Here is a 22,426-nt window from a genome sequence, read left to right as displayed (position 1 = left end):
CGCAGCTGAAATCACTAGCTGTCAGATTTAGGAGACTGGGAGATGAAATGAGACCTCACTGAAAGGCTGGCATGGTGAACCTCAGTCTGTGTGTGTATTTGTTTCAGGTGAGCTGGAAGGTGGCCTTTCGCTTGTCCCAGCAGATGAGCTGTGCTCCTATCTGAGAAAAGTCATCTTATTGCCTGTGGGTGGCACAGAAGCAGCTAGAGAAGAATCATCTTAGTGTTTCCATGTAGGAAAAGATTAGGTCAACCCCCTGTTGAAATGTCCTACTAAAAATGAATGGGATGAGCATGGTGAGTCACGCTTATCATCAGTCCTACTTGTACAGAGCTTCTGAATCAGGCCCCAAAGCCTGTGGAAAATGGTGAGAGAGAATGAGAGGGGTTTTCCTTTATTTTAAATCTCTTTTTGTCCCACGACCTGTGGTTGTACATTATGATCCAGCATGCTAATTCTCCACTGTAGCCCTGTGTGCAATAGAGTTGCCGTGTCACAGGGAGCTTGTTCTTCCACCTCTGAAGCTTCCCTGGCTCCTGGAAGAGCTCAGTCTACCTGCACCAGAAGTCCTGAAAGATGAGTCTGGGGGACAGGCAAAGGATCAGAGTAAAGGATACACTTAGGCTGAAAGCTAAAGTTTTATGGCAAAACTGACTCCAGTCTGGGCTGGAGAGCATGCAACAACTGGGACTGAGCCTGCCTGCAGTAGCAGCCTCACTGGATGGCACTAATGCACATCCTGCTTCAAGTGCAAGCAAGCATTCAGTTCAGGAAAGACAGATAGTGTTTGCCTTTCCAAAGCACAGTGTTTCTCCTGGGTCTTGTAGTTCCTGCAAAATGCTGGATGAACACCATGAGGATTTCCCTCGGTGTCTCCACTGTTTCCCAATGATTCCTGAGACTCTTTTTAACCTGATTTTGGGAAGGCAGGGTGAGATGTCCAGGAAACATTCCCAGACTGCATACTGCACTAAGATACCAGGTATGTTATGTTAATTCTCCTAATGAAAGTATTTTTCAGGTACTAAGTGAGTGGACATGCCATTGCAAGAAAAGAAGTGGTTTCCCTGGGCCCCAAATCCCATCCAATCTTCATTCCTCTAGCTCCAGACCTCTATGTTTGCTGATGTTGTTGTCTAAGAAAGTAGGAGCTGAGTCTGGAACCCTTTTGACACCTGTGATGTCTGAGAACTCCTTCTCCAGTGGGTTATCTGGTGTCCAGCAAAGGCTGAGCTTACCTACTGGCCTGTCCCTCAACTGGGACACAGGTAAGGACTCTCTTCTCTACATGTCTGAACAGGGTATCTTCAAAACCTCCCTTTATCTTCAAAAACTGTCCTCCACAGTTCCAATCTCACAGAGAGACCCTGGGGGAGTGTCTTTAAGCCTGTGGTGGAGTCCTTCTGTGATGTGTTAAAGAGAGGGCCTTGGGGCCCTGGTCATGGGATTGCAAGACATCTCCTGTTTGTGGCTGCACTGGCGTGAGATCCCCTTTGCCACCCTGTTGTGTGACACATTAGGAACTGGTTCAGGCTACCTGCAAAGATCTCTGTCCCTTTCCTTCCCTCTTTGCTTTGTGTCGAGCTCGTGGTCTTTTGATTTGAGTCAGTGTGAGGGGCCCAGGAATGATCCTGCTCAGGGATGGTGTGGCTTTTCTAGAGCATAAATTCTTTCTTTGCTTAAAACAAGCTCCTTGAGATGCCATCAGGAGCCCATTGACCAAGTTTGGTGTGGGCGTGAGTGGGGGTGATGACTAAGGAAGGCAGAGAGGGTGGAGAGATAATGCAGAGCCAGGTGGGACTGCTGTGGGTGCCAGAGCTGCAAGGCCACCTTGCTTAGCTGTTGGCACTAGAGGGCACCAGAATGTAATTCACTGTGCCAGAGCCCAAACTTATCTGGTCCTGGCCCATGCAGAGTGTCCTGGGCAGCTGTTGCTGCGTTACCTCTGACCTCAGTGCTGAGGAGATTGGGCTGCTCTTGTTCAGAGTCTTTTCCTCAGCACAGAGGTCAGTCGAGCACAAACCTCATGCAGAGCAGAGCTGTCCCTGCTGGAGTGGGGACAGACCACAGGGGCAGTGGCCCTCTGTTTCAACCTTGTCCAAAACTAGCAACCCCTTGGTCTCCAGCCCTTGGGCTCTCTTCTTGCTAGAAGATTGCCCATGGCTTTGACGGACCAGCTCTTGGGTGTCTAATGGTTAGTGCCCTGTGGCAGAAGGGAGCATGCTCTGGCTGTTGGGGCACCTCTACTGATGGTCTGATGCAAACCCCACTTGTTCTCCCTTCTGCTGTCCTGCTGCGGTGGCATCTCTGCTGCAGTAACTAACTTTGTCCTAGGAAGCTTGGGACCTGCTCTTTCCTTAAGAGCACTCTTTCACTGTTAGCAGGGTTTATAAAGCCAGTCAGACTCTTAAAGAAAGCAACATGTGTCTGCAGAGAACAGATTTTTCCTGCCTTCTGTCCTCTCCCTTTCCATAAAAAATACTCATTTACAGTTCTTCCAAATCAACCTTTCTTTTCCCTAAGGACCCCTTTATTACTGGGCTGATCAAGTTTCTCCAGTTCTCCTAGCAAGTAACAGACTTCTCACTAATAAGCAGTAGTTTTAAATGTGGTAAGTACTATTATACAAAAAAAAAACCCTGAGGAAAAACCCAGCCCCTCCCCCCCCCAAGTAACCAACAAATGAGAGCAAACTCCTCCTTTAAGCTCACAATATATAAATACTAGTTATTTCTCTTTGATAGGGCAATTTTTCTGCAATGGAGAGGGGAGGAGAATGTGACTGGAGAATGGCCCATAAAATGCCCTGGGTTAACCTTGGAGAACCCAGCTCTTGAAAAGTGTCTAAATTCAGTTGGGAATTAGGTGTTTCAGCTGGCTTTTTGCCTAAGAGTGCCCCACTCTTAGTCAAAGTAAGTATATGGGAACGGTGTCTTTCTGTCTCCAACTTTGCATTGTCTCCTCTCAGGCAGGTGCTGCCTCTTGGGACACAGAAGGCCACTGCTCTGTGCCCCAGAGCTTTCCCCAGGAGGAGTGCAGCAATGTGGTGTCTGCTCTGACATCCACCCCAGGAAAATGAGGCAGGTCCTTTTCTTGTTTCAACTCCCTTGGCGTCACTGATGTGAATTTGGCTCGCTTTCCCTGGAACGTGGGTCCAGACCTCTCCTCCAGGTCAGCACAGAGCATGTGGTGCAGTCTGTGTGGTGGTTTCTGCTCTCTTAATTTCCCATAACATGGTTGTTTCTGTGTGAGCAGAAATCCTGAACAGGGAGAGAATGAGAGTAAGTGAGCAGAGGAAGGCTAGCTGATTATCCCAGGGTAAACAGCATGTCTGCTTTAAACCGACAGCTAGCCCTGACCTGGTCTAAATCAAACCCATGACCCTTCTGTGTTAAGGTGGGTTAAACAGATCTTAAAAGACTTGCAGTCCTGAAGAATACTCTTGTTTGTTTTTGTGTGAAGAGGAGTTGTTTAATGCAAGTTGTGGGAGACCAAGTCTGCTCTCTTCTGCAAGTTTGCAAAGCCTGTTTGTTCTCTCGCTGTTGGTCTGGGTTATTAGAGGCTTGGAAACTGTGCAACCATTGGGATTTTTTAATTAAATAACACCCCTCACTTTTATTATCCATGCAAACTGAATCAAAGATGCAATTATCTTTTCCTTTTCTGTTGAAGAAGCAAAACCGCAGTACATGAAGTTTCATTTTCACGACATTTGGTGCACACAGATTTTTCAGCATCACTTCTGGTTTCCTCCGTTCAAGCCAGACCTTTGGCCACACAACACAGCCTGATGGTAGCCTCCACAGCTTCTTGAAATAACACCAGCAGGGGCTGCATGGGGTCACTCCTGAGTTACACATCTGTAAATGCAATCAGCATCTGGCCCTGTACCCACATTTTTTTCATTTGCAGTTCTGACTCTCTCTTTGCACTTCATGGATCAATGGGGGACTGTAAGAAAAAATCATCTCATTAACTTGCAGAGGTTTGGAGAATGACTGGAGATAGAATGTGCTTAAATTGTGCTTTCAAATGTTTTAATTAAGACACATTTACTAGTGTCAATAGTTGTTTTCTTTTTCCTTTAATCTTTCTTATGTTTTCCGGGCCTTCATCTGATCTCCCAGGCAGCTAGTTTAGTTGAGTTTGCTTTAATGAAGGATCTGAGCAGGAGGATGCTTTTTTGGCTCTCAGCAGGAACATAGAAATCGCCCCATTTCAGTTTTGGGGAGACCAGTTCATGAGAAAATATATTTTACTTTGGCAGAGTGCCAACAACAGACTTCAGGCCTTAGAGGAGAGTGAGGTGGGCATGATGTCTTCTTCCACACCAGAGACCTACACTTTGGTGCAGATGCTGAAATATGTCGTGCTACTGAGAAAGGACAGCCCAAAGAAGAAGGACCAGAATGAAGAATTCAGGTCAGGACCCAACTGCTGCCCTTCCTTCCCATAGCAGGAACATCCCGCCAACCCATCTTTCCTAAGTGGAAAATCGTGCAGCTCACATAGCAGGAGCTTTTAAGTACAGAGCCACATGAGCAAGCCAGAGGATAGATACCCTTCAAAGCAGCTCCTTTGTTTCTTCTGGCAGATGCTCTGCACCTCACCAACACCCTGCCTGTCTCCATTGCAGAAGTAGCTGTGATTTTTGCAAAGGGATCAAGACTCCTGTGATTATGTCTGTTTTTCCCAAAGCAGTAACTTTTGAACTGACTTTTAACCAAACACAAAAAGCAGGCTGGAAGTCCTGAGGATAGTTTGGTTGCCGTGTATTTTAGAGAAGCAGTGATCTGCTGAAGGGAGAGACCCAAATGAATGCCCGGGCTGAAGGGAAGGGGAGCACAGGTCTGCAATTATCCAGTCTATCTGCAAATGGCAATGTTAGCCAGCATACAGAGACTCCCTACAAATTACACTGTGGGGTGTTTATAAGGAATCAGTACATGTAAAGGTCTCTCCATATTTTACCTTGGGGCTGCAGTTTTACTCATTTTGAGATGAGTGTACTTCCCACTCCCTCCCTCACCATCTAAAGATTTCAAGTACTACACCTCAAATGCGAGCCTGCCCCTCCATGCAACCAGTACAATAAGAAAGGAAAAGTGTGTTTCACCAGTTCTAGATACTCTAGTGCTGTTCCCACCGCAGCATCCTGGGTTTGCTACTTGAATTTTAAATCAGCTAGCATCTGATTGCCTCAGTAAGAACAAAAGCTCTGTTTCTAATGGGAATGTGATATACAGATACCCAGAGCAAAGATTCCTGTAGCCCTAAACCTTCTCTCTGAAAGCAGCCCAGAGGGGAGAATTACTGTTCCCCTAAGCCACCCTGAAAATATTTCAAACGCAGTTAAGCACCTCATTCTCAATCCCACTTAGGGAGCTGAGTTTCACTGGGCATTGGTGGGCAACTGATCAGGTTGGTGACCAGACAACCTGGGATGGGGCCTGTCTGAAGGGGCCCCATCTAGATACAAAGATCTTTTTGTTATCACATTAGAAGGTGCCTGGGCAGTGTCGTAGGCTCAGTCAGATACTCAGTGCTCCTAATTGCTTGTGTTTCATTAGCACTGGTCCCTGCCATAGGCTAGAGTTTGTTGTGTAAAAGGTTCATGGAAAACACTGAATGGCCTTGCAAACTCTTCCTGTTAATCAGACACCATCTACTGCAGCTGGCAATTAAAAGTAGTTAGCAAGTCTCTATTTCACTAGTGTGAACACTTGCAGCTGCATGTTACAGCTGCTTTTTCTCCCTTTGTCACCACCCTGGAGGAAGTGGGCTGCTGTTCCTTGGAGAAGGAAGGACTTGTCCCAGTGGAGGATGAGGAGGGAGGTGCTGTGATGATAGGTGAGCTCCACAGGCATAGGTCATGCTGCAAAAAGGGGGAGACATGCTGTGCTTGGATTTTGCACCTAGGCATTTCTACATGGGAACACACATGAGCACAAAGGCAGAGTGATAGTGTCCTGACCCCAAAGGACACACAATGTACAAGCATTGCTTCCTTTTCCCAATCAGTGAACGCACACACAGATCGCTTAGGGACACTTACCGGAAGCTGGTAACTGGTCACTGGAGATGGATGAACCCAAAGCCTTTAATCACCAGGTGAGAGCAGGCTGATCTGTGATCTGAGCCTGTGTTAGACAAATTGAGAGATGCTCTGAAAGCCCCTTCATTCCCTCTGTGAACATGACACAAAGGTGGCCCTGCTTGCTTGGGTGTTCCTCTTCCCTGAGATTTTGCAAATGCATCCACCAGGTCTTCACCTGGCCTGCACTGGACCTGCAGTTGCAATACAGCATGTTTCAGGGACTCAGGGCAGGCTCTCCTGGGGACCCTGCTTTGCTCACACTCATTTGCCATCTGCTGGTATCCTTAGTGCTCGTTGTCATATTTAACGAGTCTCTCCAGACAAGGCAGGTGCTGTTGACAAGAAAATAGCAAATGTTGCACTCAGGCTTAAGAACAGGGTGGCGGCAAGTGCTGTGAAAACTCAGGGTCCCTGTGCTCTGCCATGTGTTAGGCTTAAAAACATGCTTGGCAGCAATGACTACTCTTATGCAAGGAGGGCAAAGGGATCTACAAAAGACAGGACATGCTGCACTAACTCTGCACCCTTTTAGATAAAATAATTTCTTCTGTGGGAGAAATTGATTTCAGGGCTCTGGGTGCAATGAAAGTATTTGCCATGGTGTTTTGTGGGAAAGGACATGGGAAGCTGGAGGGAGGGAGAGCTAGTAAAAAAGCCATATAGGTGGCTGAAGAACAGGGCCACAGTGAAAATTTGTCTCAGGCTGGAAGCCTTCAAGATTGGTTTTCAGACTGACTTTGTGTTTTCTATATTCAGGATCAGTCTTGGCACAAGCCATGAAAAAGCAAGCGCAAGACAGATTGAGGCATACTGGCTCTGCAATATAAGCCTGTGTCTGCAATGCAGTGCACGCTGCAGGTCTCCCAAGATGAAGGAAGATAAAGTCATGCTCTCTAGCAGTGTTTAAAAATCCCATGCATAACTCCATGGAGCTTCTCTGTCTATCGTGTGTCCTCAGCACTGTTGAGACTTGGATCTGACAATCACAGCTTGCCTTTCCTGTGCTATTTTCCCTTTTACCATCACTGCCAGATCTTACCTCTTGCTTCAGATCAATGAGGAGCAACCGCCCACTGATTTGGTGGAGGCCTGAGCTATGATTTTGTATGCAGCTAGCAACACTGACACGTACAAAACACTCTCAGAGCAAGAAGGATGGTGACAGAGATGTCCTGCCAGGGAGAGCAGAAAATTGGTATGGCCTGGATCTAATTTCAGCCAAGCAGAGTAGTGTCTATTACCTCAATACTCTAGGCAGAGGGTTTCTCCTCTTGCTGCCCTCCTGTAAGGGGTGCACGTGGGTGACCAGAACCAGGGCAGAAAATGAAGATCCTGTCCCTTTCCAGCTGCTCTGCATCTCCTTGCAGTTCAGGCAGTGGCTGAAAAGCCATGCCGCAGCTCAAGACTCATAAAGCAAGCATTATCTGCTGAAATTCATCACCAAAAGATGAGGTTAAACCAGTACTATAGCAACAAAAGTGAAGAATCAGTCCAGGCTTAATTATCTTTTGCAGGAACTGTTTCAGAGCAATTCACATCGCTGCCCTTCTACTCCCCGTTAAAGGTAGTGCGTGCATTTTACTGCATTAGGTCCTTTTCCTTTAGTGACAGCTAATCAGCTTAATAGGGAATAGATTGTCCTCAGAACACCACAGAGCCATAATGGGCAGAAATCTGCTTGGAGATTAAAAAAAAAAGAAAAAAACCGTGGCTCACTTGTATAGCAAAATTGCTGTTTCTGCACTCATGGTGCTTGAAAACTCTGGCATGTGTGTGCAGACTTACATTAACATCATTCCTTAGAAAAGAAGTGTGTTGTGGGACTGCTGAAACAGCTTCTGCAATTCATTGTCTGTAGAAGCGGGAGAAGGAGAATTGAGGATTTTTTTTTTTTTGATCACTTGTACTAAGCTAAAGCTTAAGGGGCCTTGTCTGGAGACAAAAGGCAATTCTCAAAAACAGCTCAATATGGGATGACAGTTATGAATGATATGAATGACACCTGCTTTTTTAATGTCTGTGAAGCAAATTAGGTATTTAACAAGCAAAAGAAAATTCTCAGAAAAGGACTGAATAGCTGTGCTTACGTTTTATAAAAGAATCCAGAAAGGACGCCAACCTACGTGCTTCAGGGCATACAACAAACTGAGCGATAGTGGTGAGGGAACAACACCCGCTGGTGCTGGGTTACTCCATTTCTGGGTCCTATGGGATTCATGTGAGTTTACTGGAAGGACCAGGCACTGTCCCCTTTCAGAGAGGGGCTGGTGGATGAGAAAGACCTTGAATTTAGTCATACTGGAGACCTGGGTTGGGAATTTTCTGTGGAAGATGGTTTCTTCAATGGCAGAGCTCATTCTTGTGAAATGAACTTCTTCAGATACCTTTGACTTTTTTTTTGTTTTCCACCAGAAAAAGAAAATCGAAGCAAAATAGAATGCTTTTGATTGTGCTGCCATTAAACTGGGCTGCTACAGTGGTTCAGGGGAGCTGTGGTCGGATACACTTTGTGCTGGATAGAGAAGAAAGAGCAGCCCTTGTAGGAAGCAGTAAGGCTATCTATTGACTTTTGTGTCCCTCTGGGGCTGTCTGAATCCTCAGAGTTACTCTAATTCTTAGCACACCTAAGTGGTACCTCATTTTTCAGTATATGCCCTAGGTGCAGCCAACCTCCTCAGCTTCTTCCTGGGCCCATGACCAGGCACAGCCCCTACCCTGGCTGAAGGACATCCTTGCTGCACAAGACCAATGTGGTGGGATCCTGTGTGTTGATGTTGTGAATGTTGCCCTCTGGTCTTTCAAACTGACTTTGCTGGGCTATTCCTGAAGCTGGAAGGTGCTAAAAATCAGGAACTATCCCTGGCAATGGGAGCAAAGCTGCAGAAAGGAAACAGGCCTCCCTGAAAGTAACCCTCTCACATCTCCTAACCAGCTATGGTGATCAGGTCTTCCCGTATCTTCCTCTCCCTTAGTTCAAACTGCTGAAGATTGAGCTGACTTTTCTGAGACAGTGGTATGTCAGGCTTGGAGAGTTTCAGCAGAGATCAGTAAGTATTTTTCTCTGTCTAAAATAACTTTTCCCAGCAGAACATAATCACTTTGTGAAAACCTGTATGAGAAGACCCACCACCAGGATGAATAACACAATGAGGCAAAATGAAAGTGAGACCCTGCCCAGTTTCTGTGTGAGACAGAAGGAGTTGGAGAATTTCAAGTGAACACTGAGGTTTGGAAAGAATCCCCTGAAAGCTCAGGAAAGTTACTCTTTTCCTTCCATCTGCTGGCAGACCAGCATCTCCCCTGTAGAGTGCTGAGGAACCAAAGGAGACACAGACAGCCTAAGACATCAGCACTGTTCATGGCAGTGAACCATGAGAAGCAAGCAGCAGCTGCAAGACGCTTTCACCAGTCAGAAGTGTCTTTCAGCGTTACAATGGGGGCTTGATTCACGTCTCTTCCTCATCACATTTGTGCCAGCAGCACTCAGCTGACTGAGAGGAGGATGGGTGGGAAGTGGGATGTACACTGCTCAGGGGAAGTCAGGATCAGGCTAATGTGATGGCTGTGAGCCTGTGGGTGCTGGCACCAAAGAGAAGTGGTGATGGGAACTGGAAAGCTGATGCAGTGGGAAATTTCATGGGAACTGATGTTTTTTCTCCCCAGAGAAAAACCCAGAGTGTATGCACAGATTTTCTTCATGCAGCATCTGTATGTACTCGACTGGTGTGACAGTACCGACCAAAGCATCACCCACATTTCAGACACTGAATTAGTGTCTTCCTGTGACGTGAGCTGCACACACTTATGACAAAGGCCCCTGACCTGAAGGGCTCTTGGTCTTGAGGGAGACAAGAGGGAAACTGAGATCTGGAGAAAAGAAAAGAGTTGTCCCTCATTAACACACTGTGAAGGTGAGAGACAGCAGAGATGACAGGAGATCTTCCACTGGCAGGGCAGCAAGGCTCAGTCATCAATTTGTCCAGCTACAGCTTGCTTAAGAAAGAAAAAAAGACTTGGAAGAGAATTGCAGGGTAGGCTTACAAGCATGAAGCTTGTAAGCATTACTAAGCAAGAATAGTTTTGGCCTGTGGACATATAAATGTTTTTTGCACAGGTATCCTCATCCTGCAGAATATGTAGGGCTTTAGCTAATGAGAGGCCTTTTCAATTAACTTGAAGCCATGCTCTCTTATCAAAGGCTGCTCACTGGTAGGAAGACGTTACTCAGAAAACTAAGAAACAAAGACATTTCCCTGAAAACTCAGGGAACTGGATGTTTTCTTGTGTCTCTGAAGAGCTGCGAACATTTATGTTTTCTCCCTCCTGTGAATATTTTTTTCTTGGTGAAGTGACAGGCTAAAGGGGAAAAGGTAGCACAGTGTTGAACTGGAGTTTTGGCAGGAAATTATCTGTGAAATCATTTTGGTCAAATGCAATGGTTTGTTTTAATCAAAGACCTTCCCACCCCACCCCCTAACACACACAAAGGCCAGAAGGAAAGCTTTGCTGATGTGGAAACATTTTTGAAGCAACATTTTCACACTGAAATTCAGATCTGGTTTTGCTTTGACATGTTTAAAAGAAAAAAACGCAAGAGGATTTTGTTTTAAAATAAAGGTTTTTTTCAACTCAAATTAGCTGAGATCAAGAAAGAATTTTTGAGAAAGAGTCAAATAACCCTAGCACTGAAGTGAAATGCCTTCTTTTTCTATTGCATGGAAATGTTTGGGTTTTTCATTTCATTAAAACATTCATTGGAAAGTCTGATTTTGATTTGATCTGACCTGAATTATCCCCTCTGATTTTCATCTCCTCAGCCACTGAGTTGAACCCCTTGTTCACAGTTGTAATAGGGTCTGCGGAGCATTACCTACTTTATGGACTGATTTACTCCCACAGGGAGAATAATTCACATAATGACTTTCCCTGATTTGGTGACAAATTGGGTTGCATGTATAGCAGAGCTAAAACTGAAGGCTTCACCCATGCTGGAAGACATTGTGGGTTTGTAAGCCAGACTTGTGCTCAGAATGGGGCTGAGGGTCCAGCACCCCATGTGCCCCATGCTGCAGACCCCACTGCACTGTGGACAGGGGGGGTCCCTCTTGGGGTTAGTAAAAGATCACAGGTGTTGATCTTGGAGCAGAATTGAACTTGGCAGCAGAATGCAAGACCCTTTCTGGATTCAACCAGAGGTGAAGGAGTTTATCTTCCTTTTGCTGCAGTTTGCTCTGGCCTTCCAGGGGTAGAAAGGGAGAGTGTTGTTCATGAAACCACTTAATGCTGAGCTGAACATGAACCTTCTGTTGACATAAGCGAGGTTTCTATCCTAGAGTTTCCTTTAGATCTAATCATCATCAAATGGTGAATCATCTTCAATAACTTGGTGTGTCTGACCGACCTCAGCTCTGGGACCACATTGGTAAACTCTGCAGACCTGTAAGAAAGCCAGAATCAGTAACTAAGAGGGCTTTCTCAAGATTAATGGCCTGTGACCTGTAAGTCAACACCTATTTAATTCTGTTTTATTGTCTATCTTCTGTAGCTCTGTCAATTTAAATGGGAGAAGCAACTGAGTGCTGAAAGCCAGTTCATGAAGGGTTCTTGCATGTGTGAGAACAGGAAACCTTTTTGTTTTGTTTTAGACTTTTTTTGTTTCATTTTGCAGAAAGCTCAGGTATTAACAAGGAACTTTTGGGAACTGAACAAACTGCTGGGATGTTTTATGTATCAGTTCAGAGGGCTGCACTCTGCAACCAGTAATTCGGTTGCAGACAGCGTGAACACACTGACAAGTGTTATCTTGCACTGATACTGGATTAGGCTTGAAAATCTTCTCCCAGGCAATATGCAGGTGATATATAAATGCCTACGTGATAGCATTTCAGGGATATCTCTTGGGCCAGGGTAAATGTGTGATGGGGGATGGTGGTAAACCTTATCCCTAACTCAGCTGCACGCAGCATACCCATCCCTTGGACTAGAATGACTGTGAAAATGAGCCTGCCCTCCTGAGTCATGGAACAGAGCTGCAGGTTACTGTGACCAGCAAGGGCCAACCAAGAAAAAAGGAACTACAGGGAAGTACAGAGACTGGGCAAACACTGGCTCTAGCTAGGAAGGATTGATAAACATGGCAGGGCGAGAGTTTTCCCTGGAAAGGGGGAAGCAGATGGGCACTGGGGCCATGCCCTGACAAGCAGAAGGTGTTGCCTGCACAGTTGTACTGCTGAGGAGAGCAAGAGGAAAGGTGGTTCTCCACACTCAGTCGGGAAGTCAAACCAGGACCAACTGTATCAGAAAGCAATGCCTTCACCAGAGCTCCAAGAAGATAGGATGAATGTTTCCCTTACTCCATTTCTCCCACCTGTTCTTTCTCCCCTAAGAAAGTCAGAGCAGGAGGCTTTCCCTAGCTCCTCCTGTTTCCAAGTGCTTTGCTCCTTAAGGCAGGGAACAGAGCTGTTTGACTTCAGCAGAGCAAGGGAAGCGGGGGCTGTGGCTGTGAAGTTTTTGATACGCAGGAGCAGATTGCACAGGGCCCAGCTACAAAATAAAATCAACCAACCTTGTGAAGATTTAGGTGAAGCCATGAGTAGGAATGGAGGAGCATGCTGAATGTTGATTTAGAGCAGAAATCAGGTTAGATTCACAGAGCAGAGAGAAGGTCAGGGTTAGAGGAAGACGATGAGCATGTTCAGGGGTTTTCTGAGCTTGGTATTCTTGGGAGGAGGCCAGCTCTCATAAAAATGCCTTCCCGGGTAGCTGGAGAGCAGTGAGGGAAGGGCTCCAGAAATACCGTACCTGATAAGTGTGTATGTTTGGTGCTTGTGCAATAAGGGCCTGGAAAAAGGTTTGGTGCACAAAAACGTCTGGAGAAGGGGAATGTGTGAAGCTGGCTGGCACTTGTCTTATCAGAATCTGGCCATTTGGCCTCACTGTGGTTCTGGGTATAAGGCCTGAGCGTACCAAAGGACTCTGCAGCCTCTTCCCCTATTTCTTCTAGGGGTTTGTCTGCTGTGCTCAAGCCCAGATCTGATCTGGTGCAGCTGTGACCTGGGACCAGACTGGGAAAATAAGTCATGAGAAAGAGCAGTGAGAAGCCATGTTGGGGGTCTCCACGCCATGGCTGGTGACCTGCGTGAAGGTCAGCCCCTTGCCGTGCTCCTTGTCTGTGCTGTAGGTATGCCTGTGCCTTGTCCTGTACCTTGCTGACGCTGACCTTGCCTTGCTAACTTGTCTTCCCAGCTTGACCTTAGATCTGCCTTGTCAGTACGACTTGTCTGGTCATCACTGGACTGTGGCAGACCCTGCTTTCTGTCATCAGCCCTGCTCAACTCTCCTTGATCAGGTATTTTCAGATAGTGCCCTGGTTGGTGAGGACACTGCCCTGTCTTGCTGTCATCCTGGTGTCCCAGCTCTCCCCCCTGCCACGGAACAGCCTTAGTCTTGCTGCTCCCTGACTCAGGATGTGGGGACACCATGAAAGCCCATGTAAGCAGAAGGTGACTTTCCAGTGATAATGTTTTCCCTCCTCCTTTCCCCACAGGAAGTGATTGACAGGTCTTTCTGATCATCTTTAGAAAGACAGAGGAGTCAAATGTGGATAGAATTGATGCAGATAAGCCCATAGGGAAGAAAATCCGAAGCCTGTGGTACCACTGCAGATTGAATCAGTGGGCAACTGTGTTCTCAGCAAGCATTTTCACTTGCTGCATGTGTTGGTCCCTGCCTGTAAGAACGGCTGTTTGCCTGGCAATAACATGGATATTGATCACACTGCAGCAGCCCCTGGCCTCAAGCCCCACTTTAACCTTGCATGGTGGGAAGTACTGGAAATGGGGTCTCAAGCTGCCCTGTTCTAGTGGGAGAGGGATCCAGTCCTGAAGGAGCCAGAGATATCTAGGTATGGAGAGAAGGTGGTGGCTTGAGGCACTTTCCCTAGAGAACTGAGGGAAGTTACTGGAGGACCCAAGCACCATTGCAGCACCTTCAGCTGCATCCGCAGCAGTTCTGGTTATGCTTGGACTTCAGCATGCTCCCTGTTGGCTTGTTCTTCCTCTTCACTTGTTGCTGTATGAAACAAAGTTGCTGTGGTTGCCTTGGAGCAGATGTCAGTCTGTCAGGTGGGGTCCATGGCAGCTGTCAGCAGCCGGTGTTGCTGTCAGGAATGACCAGTCAATGGCAGCATTCAACACAATCTGCACCAGCCCTTGATGGAGCCTTGATTGCAGGCAGGGGAGGAGCTGGCCTGCTCTGAAGTGCTTGCTGCTGTGACTGTACAGCTCTTCCTTCCCATGTGAGTTGGATCTTGTTGTTCAGAGCAGTAAAAGTAAAGATGGGACTCTGGGGTCCTGTCCTCTGCCTGTGTGTCACATAATAGGAGATTTTGTTCCGTGATGAGCAGAACTGCTGAGTTCATAGGACTGTAGTGTGTGTCTGTGGTGGGAGGCTGTGTGGCTGGTTCAGATGAAGGGTGCACAGGGCATTTGCTTGGCCTAAAATCCAGGATAAGAGAGTTCTTTAGGACATTGGGGCCTAAATCCTGGGCTCTCCAGATGCCCCAGAGGAAAGGAATCCTGTTCAGGTTGTTTCCATTGCAATAGCAGGGAATGTTCCCTTATGGATGGTTCCTGTGCAACTAACAACAGTCATGTTAGGATAGATACTCTTAGGGAAATAACAGACTTATTACAAAGCATATTTTTGTGGTTCATTTGTAGTTTATGTGGTCCAATATGTCCATCACTAGAAATCATTACATCAAGAGGAAATGTCTTTAACAAACCTGCAGACACCCTGGCAGGAAGATTGTGGGGCTTGATACAAGGGCATTAGGTACAAAGAACAGAACAGTCAGTCTGGGTATGTGTGGAGAGTGCCGCATCACTTCAGTGGTGCTCCTAAGACAGAGTCTATCTTGGCTTGGATGTATTCATGCTTTTTGTGTTGATCCTAGTGATGTGGTGGAGAGTGCTGTAGCAACGTTCAGCCTTGGGCCCAGCAAGGTATGCAACTTGGCATCCCAAGATACCACCTACTCACTGTTTGCCTGTGTCTGTCCAAGATGAAAATAATGACAGTTCATGGGGGAGCTTGTGGTGAGGGCCAGAGCAACTGGACTGTGTAGAGAAAGGAGCATGCCAGTGGCAGGATGAGTACATGAGCGGAGGAGGCAGGAGAGAGGTCATCTAACTAGGGGTGTAAGCATGGTGTGGGACAAAACAGCCTAAAGGAAAAATGTCCACAGCTGCCCATGAGAGCAGGTGTACAGGACCTAGAGACCAGGAAAATGTCTGGTAGGAGAGGACAACCAGCAGATCAGACCAGAAGGAGCCTATCTGCGGATTAGAGAATAGCTCAATATTCAGCTTTTTATGAGGGCAGTCCAGAAGAGGAAGCACCAACAGGACCAAGAAAGTGAAGAAGCTGAGCAACGAGCACTTAACAAAGCAACCAGAGACATACACTCTGGGCTCCTCCCCTTCCGCGGATGAGCTGGGTGAGAAAAAAGGCAGAGGAGGTTGGCAGTAGAGTTAGTAGGGCAGTGTGAATAATGGATTGTCCAGTTCCTCACCTGAACTTCAAATTCAGGAGAATCATTTTTGTTCTGGACTGTATGAAAAGTTTTCTTGAATCCACTGAACAGTGAGGATAAAGCTGTCTCCTGCTCAGCTCTCTCAGATGGGGGCCTGAGCCACAGTTTGCTGGATTCATTGAGAGTCTTCTTTAACTCTTCAGTGAATGCCTTAATGTACCCATTGAACAGGGTGGGTGGACGTGATGTCATGCAATGTCATAAGGAAGCCAAACTGGAGAGTCAGAGGGGCAGCCTTTGTTCTTGGACAGTTCTTGATTTTCAAGGGCATTTTCATACCTGAAGCTCTTTCAGAACATCTTTTGTTCTGTGCTATTGCCCGGCCACTGCTGACCAGGAAACCATTCTCATTTTAGAGCAATATTTCTCCCACATCTCCCCATTAGTCAAATGAGGCTTACAGAGAGTACAAATTCAGATATAGCCTGTGGGGACTGTCATTCAAAATTTCGCAGCTGTTTGACACACTTATTTTTTTAATATCTACTGTATTTTAGCAATGCTGTATTAGAAAAATCCATGCTGAGGTAGAGACTGGAGTTATTAATCTGGAAATGGTCTAGATAAGTCTGTGCTGTGCTGTATGGGAGTATATCACTGCTTGGTTCACTATACTGGTCATGGTATAGAGTCCATGGGTAGAAATGAAGTGGTAAAGGTGTAAGAGTGCTTTACACCAGGATGGCTAATTATGGCTTCTGAAATGGAAGTGCTTTGGGGCTTGCTAACTTTGTTCACACTCCAGGGGCTGTCCCACATGAATTACACTCAACAGGCAAAGCAAAGAGCTTTGGCCTGTGGACAAGGCCTCCTAGCCAAAACTTGGATACATCAGTGGAAAGCACATTGGTGGATTTTAGATAAAGCCTTGTTTCAAGCTGTAGAGCATAAAGCTTAACAGAAGGCAGTTCTCCAAAAGGACCTCGCCTGGCCTGGCATCCTCATTTAATGCACAGTCGTCTCTGATATATTTGTGCTGTATTGCCTGCTACACTGCTCTGTTATCTGTACACGAGCTCTGTACTTCAAGGTTCTTTTAGTTATGGCTTCAGATTTCAGTTATTATTTGAGCTTGACATATTCCTGGCTCCCTCATTAAAAAGAAAGAGAAGTTTCTTTGCCCACCTCTGCTCCCTAGACTGCTGTATTACTGCATTTTATGGCGTGCACATTCAAAATGCAATAAATTCAGTCATTTTTGCTCTGAATGGTAATTCCTTAGTAATTGCCATCTATTTATTTTTTATTGGTCGCAATGCCTTAGCATTACAAATGCAAGATCTGAACTATTCTGGCAGTGACCTAGGGAAAGCTTGCTTAATAAAAGTAAAAATGCATTTGGGAAGTTTTAAATGAGACAGATGCAGAGAACTCTCTTTCTGCTTTCATTTTGGCTGAACGTGGCGAAATCTGTTCCTCAGCAAGCCCACGAGGGAATTTGGTAGATGGAGAGCAGGGAGCTGCCTGAGGATGAGTGTAGAGAGGAGCAGGAGGTGACTGGCACGTTTCTGCATCCCTTCTCTCTGTGAGGTTTTAGGGCATCTGATCAACTAAATGCCTCTGTGAAAAGCACAGCTGGAGTGAGATTCAGATCTCAAAAGGTCAAATGTGGTGGCTATTTCAGCCTTGTCACCAAGCAGTGGCTCCAGCCCAATTTGTGACCTTCCCCTTCTGCTCCACCATGGGGGGAGTGTTCACATGCTTCCTGACAGCTTTCTCAGTGGGCTTTTATTGATTCACAGTTTTCTGGTTCAAGCTGACCGTGACGCTGGGAACACTGATTATTATTGTAATTTTTCATCCCTTTGGCAGTTTTCTTTTTCATCTTTTGGTCTATCCGCATTGAAGCCAATAAGCCCAAAAAACTCCCTCCCACCCACATGCACATACTGCAGAATATTTTTTTGATAGTCACATTGAGCAAACTTCAAGAGAAATTCTGGGTAATTTTCATCTCCATTTCACCATCAGATCATTAAAGTGAGGCAAGTAAAATATCTCAGAATAAAAATGACAGACAAAAAAGCAAGTCTTTAAATATTAGCAGCTTTAAATTAATGTTTGATAAGATTCCGTGTTGACTTTTGATTACTGGTACCTTTTACAAGGTTCAGCTATAAGGCCTGAATCTTTCATTGTGCATTCCCAGGGAGATAAAACACAGTTATTGCTAGTGCCATTTAGCTTCTGTACCTTTAACAAAATGCCTGTTCCTTAGTTGCCATATGCTACCAAAAGGAATAAGATTTTAATTACCAGTCAATAAAGTGCCTTCACATTTTTTTCTGGTAATAGACCGGAGAGAAGTTATTTTTACTCACTAGTTATATACTGCCTCTTAAAATGTCAGTGGTTAGGTACATACTGGGGTTGCTGAAAGTCAGAGACGTGTTTATTTGCTACTCGCGTTTCCCCCCTGTCCCTCTGGGTCCTGGCAGTGGTTTCTACACAGGAAAACCCAGGGTCCTGAAGCCCCATGTGCTGGGTATTCCGGGAGTGTGTCACCCACCTTGTGCCAAAGCTGTGCCAGGGACAGTGCTTCAGTGCCTTATTTATGAAGCCTTGTCCTGAGCATTCTGCTGTCATCAGTGGATGGAGGGGGGTGCCTCCAGCCCTTTCCTCAGAGTTGTTCTTGGAAGATGCCTTTCGCTCCCTGGAGAGGGCATGTAGAAGGACACCGGCCTCCTCACTTACATTTTGAGTGTCTCTGGCTTTCACATCCACATTTGGAAAATGAAACAAGGGATTGAACAGAGAAGTACCCATCAGCCATGGGAGAGCAAGAAAAATGTGGCTCTGGTTGCAAGACCTGGGGAGCTCGACTTCAGTGGGTTATGGAGAGGAAGACTGTGAGCTGGTGGGATGACAGACTACCCTTGTGGAGGACAGTGCAGAACTCCAGTTTTTGTAGGGGAAGGCACTGGGAGAAGAAACCACTGGAGCATGGAGGTGATGCTCCAGCTCTGACTCAGGGAGTTGAAGCACTGAGGAAAAGCTGCTGATGGTCAGTGGTGGAGTCCCCAGCTAGGGGTATCTCCCTGTCCTGCCTCAGCAGACATGAGTCAGTGCAGGAAGAGCTAGAGGGAACTGCACAACTTGTGTTCCCTCTTGGCCTTACAATCTGTCATCTCTGAAAGACTCTTCTGAACATAAGCATTTTTTTCTTATTATGACTTATTGCTCAGTACTTTGAGAACTTTGCATTTTCCGGATGTACCTTTGTGGGGATTCTATAAAAGAAGTAGGATTTGGTGCCTCCATGGGCCAAAGACTGTGGCATCATGTTGAGTGAAGTCACTGGTGAGACTGGTGCAACTAAAACGCAGGTTCTGAACTGGGGCTGGCGAGGTGGGCATGAAGCAGGGCTATTCATTCAGCCTTTCCCAGGAGAAACAAAGTTCTGGGATGCACATAGACAGCACTCTGAAGAGGTGTAAAAGCAGATGGACATGGGATATTCAGGCTGGAAGTGGGTGTGGAGGCACTGCTGCAAACTAGACTGTGCAGATTAGCAGAATGAGAAAAGAGAGACAAGGATGGTTCTCTGACCCTACAGACCTTCAGCACAGGAAACAGTTCTGGGTCATTGCACTGCGCTAATTAAACTGCTGGGAAACTCTTGGGTTTCTGTGCATGCAGGTACTGCTCTGTTGGGGGCAGTCATGAAAGGGAATTGCTTTGTCAGAGCCTTGGGGGCTGCACATGTCTGGCAGAACGTAAAAGCATCAGAGAAGTAAAAATTGCTTCCATTAGCACCTAAATGGCTCTGTGTCTGCAGATGACAAATACGCTGCTTCTGTCAAAAGAGAGCATGCTGACACAGTTCAGGGAAGCTAAATACAGGCAGATTCAGCACAGGGGACATATGTTGCTTCCTGAAGAGGGACAAATCCTGTTGCCTTTATATGGCACAAATTCCTGTTACCTTCCAAGGGGCAGAGGGCTCACCTGCTCGAGTCGTAAAGTACTGTGGAAGGGCCTGACCCAGCTTTCTGTGGGACTCCCCAAGGTATCATAAGGGCTCTGGACAATTCAACTGCTACCAGAGTTTGGGAAGCAGAAGCAGTTATTACACTGTGCCTGTGGTAAGCCACAGGGAGATGAAATGGCCTTGAATAAAAACATGAAAATCTGTCCCAAAGAGACACCTTTGCAGCGAGGAAGCTGATGGCAGGGAGGTCCAGCAGGAGAATGGTGGTTGGTTTGACTCATTGATCATGGAAGGCAGCTGATCTAAATCTAGCTGTAGGGCAAAGCCCTGGGTGAAGGAAATGTGAGGGCCATGAGTGTTTGCTAGGAAAATACAGAGCATCTTTCACCATTTTCTCAGAGCTGAGAATATGCATGGGGTGTATCGGTCATAGTGTTGAGTCAGTTGCTGGAGCAGATAGGACCTATTGTCTCCAGGCCCCCAAACAGTGACAGCTAATCTGGGCCTTCTCCCTGAACTGGCATGTCCTGCTGGGTGAGGAGGTTCAGATCCAGCAACAGGCTCTGGGCAGGGACAGCAGTTTGCCTATATGAGGAAACTTGTAGGATAGATAGGTACTCTCTCCTGGTAGGTACCCTAATGTGGGTACCTACTTTGATGACAGGCCTTTATTTAATTACAGGGTTTGGACGGAAGAGGCTTGGAAGATTTCATCAGGAAAAGACTTTCCTTGAGACTGTCCTACATCAAAGATACCAGACTCTCTGCACTGGCCCTGGGGGTCACGTCTGGATTTTCAAGGATTCTGTGCACTCTCCAAAGAGATTAAGTCAGTTCATGGGTCCAAGACGTAGCTGCAGAAGAGTAGCTGTATTTCTCAATGCTTACACTAAATCAATCAGTTTACATGTTACAGGAAAGAACTATCTTATAGCCCTTTTGACTGTTGTATGGTCTTTGAGCTGATGGCTTTAGCACCCAGACAACAAATCAATAGGCTCTCTTTTTCAAAAGCTGCTAAAAGCAAAGCCTATTTAATAGAGACTACAGGTAACTGGGACTGACAGGAAGAAGTTGTTTCTAAATATCAGATAGCTTTTCAATAGGTCATGTTTCACAACAGCCTGTGTTCCCAGCTGCTGTGTGCCACAGACTAGCTTGTGTCGGTGAAACACACTTTGTGTGGTCCCTCCTGGCAATGAACCCATGATGGGGTTTTCCACTGTGCTGCTTTTACAAGACTACAAAAGCAGAAGGGAGGAATGCTCAGATCCCTTCTGATGCTGATGGTTGCTATGAATTCAAGAAATAATAGTAATAAACCAAATGGACCTCTCTGTGTGTAAGGGTCATACTTTCTGCCATGTTCCCCCCTCAGTGTATCTTGCAGGGTGAGACTGCAATTCCTCTCCCCTGCTGTGCCCCACACAGGGTGGAGCATGGCCAAGGACACCATCCAGCCCCATCAACCCTCCCATGCTGCTCATCTCCCATGCCACTGCTCTTCTTGTGAGGGGAGAGCCGCCCCACTTTGTGCTGAGTGAAGCATAGCTGAAACCCAGAAGTCCTACATCTGAAAACAGTGGTGTAAATACCTCCAGGGGGAGAGATTGACCAACCAGTCTCCTTTTTCCTCGATTTCCCTTCTGTGAAGAGGCAATCCTTTCCTACAGGCTTCAGCCCAGCAGCATATGCTACCTAAGGCTGGGGAAAAGAGGAGTTGGTTCCCTGCACCCTGCTATTTGCTGGGATTTTGTCTGTGTCAGCACCTGCAATTGCAGCTCCTTAGGGGTGCTTCCCTCTCCACTGACAGCAATGCATGTACGCACACGTTTGGCACTGCTGCAATTACTGCCCGTCATGATAATATTGTGATTTTATCCTGAAGTGGCAAATGGTTCCTGACCCAGGCTGTTAGACTCCCATAATAGCATGGCTAATAGGCAACGAAGCCTTTGCCTTTTGTGCAGCCTGTTTTACAGGCCAGTGGGTGAGTATACTTGTAGGTTTGCAGGCCATTTGAGAATAGACAGCTGACTGAAAACTGAACCTTGAAGGTGACCTGCAAAGATCATTTGACACCTCAAGGGACACAGAGAACAATTCTTAGTGAATATTTGGCTTGGAAAGAAGAAAAATAAATAAATAAATAAATAAGAAAAGTCCCTGACCCCCAGTTCTGGACTTCCAAAGGTCCTTCGTGATTGCTCCTATAACAAAGGAGAAATGACCTCTGTGCTACCGAAGTAGCCCTGGCAAATGGGTGGCAGGGAGCTAAGCAAACAGTGAGGAGCTCATATGACATTGAGCTAGGCCATGTACTGCTACAGTAGGTCCTTTCTGGGAGGAGACCAGAGCAACCCAAATGCCTGACTGAGTAGGATAGGCCTGCTGAGAGTTATATATCCTTCATAGCTTTCTGACTGCAATTGCTCAGAGAAAAGGAGAGGTGGCAACAGGCTTGCTTAGGGTGCCGGTCCAGTCTGGCTTGTTCTGGGCATGTGGTCATGGCAGGAGACTCCTGATCCCAGAGCTCACTGTACTGTTGCAGCAGCACTGTCCAGGGAGCTGAGGGGTGAGAGTGGTGTCCAGAAGCAGGGCTAAGACCATTTTCTGTCTTTTTTCCAGTGCTGCTATGGACCCAGCAAGCAAAGGCCATGCAGATAGTGTAACTAGTTAAACATTGGCATTAGAAGACTAGAAATAATCTCTGAGCCTTAAGGTGAGTGCTTTTCAAGGAGCATAAAACACTGGATAGAAGTGGACTCAATTTTTTGTACTTTGGGAGTGTTGAGGAGTGTTT

General features: G+C 46.4%; 1 long non-coding RNA gene across 3 annotated transcripts; it reads left to right on the top strand.

Moving 5' to 3' along the window:
• The first annotated feature begins 1,045 nt into the window (after positions 1 to 1,045).
• Positions 1,046 to 20,949, top strand: LOC106494184 (uncharacterized). Of its 3 annotated transcripts, XR_010883857.1 has the most exons (5): positions 1,046 to 1,268; positions 2,524 to 2,611; positions 2,969 to 3,171; positions 4,268 to 4,422; positions 20,306 to 20,949. It is a non-coding gene; the product is annotated as an uncharacterized lncRNA (long non-coding RNA). The 3 variants fall into 3 exon arrangements; XR_001294264.2 differs by lacking the exon at positions 1,046 to 1,268 and having other exon boundaries at positions 2,371 to 2,611; XR_001294265.2 differs by lacking the exons at positions 1,046 to 1,268; positions 20,306 to 20,949 and adding an exon at positions 9,070 to 9,111 and having other exon boundaries at positions 2,371 to 2,611.
• Positions 20,950 to 22,426: the final 1,477 nt, after the last annotated feature.

Source organism: Apteryx mantelli, chromosome 3 (assembly GCF_036417845.1).
Source record: "Apteryx mantelli isolate bAptMan1 chromosome 3, bAptMan1.hap1, whole genome shotgun sequence".
Taxonomy (NCBI): domain Eukaryota; kingdom Metazoa; phylum Chordata; class Aves; order Apterygiformes; family Apterygidae; genus Apteryx; species Apteryx mantelli.
Note: the sequence above shows the minus strand (reverse complement) of the source record. Positions and strands in the feature narration are given on the sequence as shown.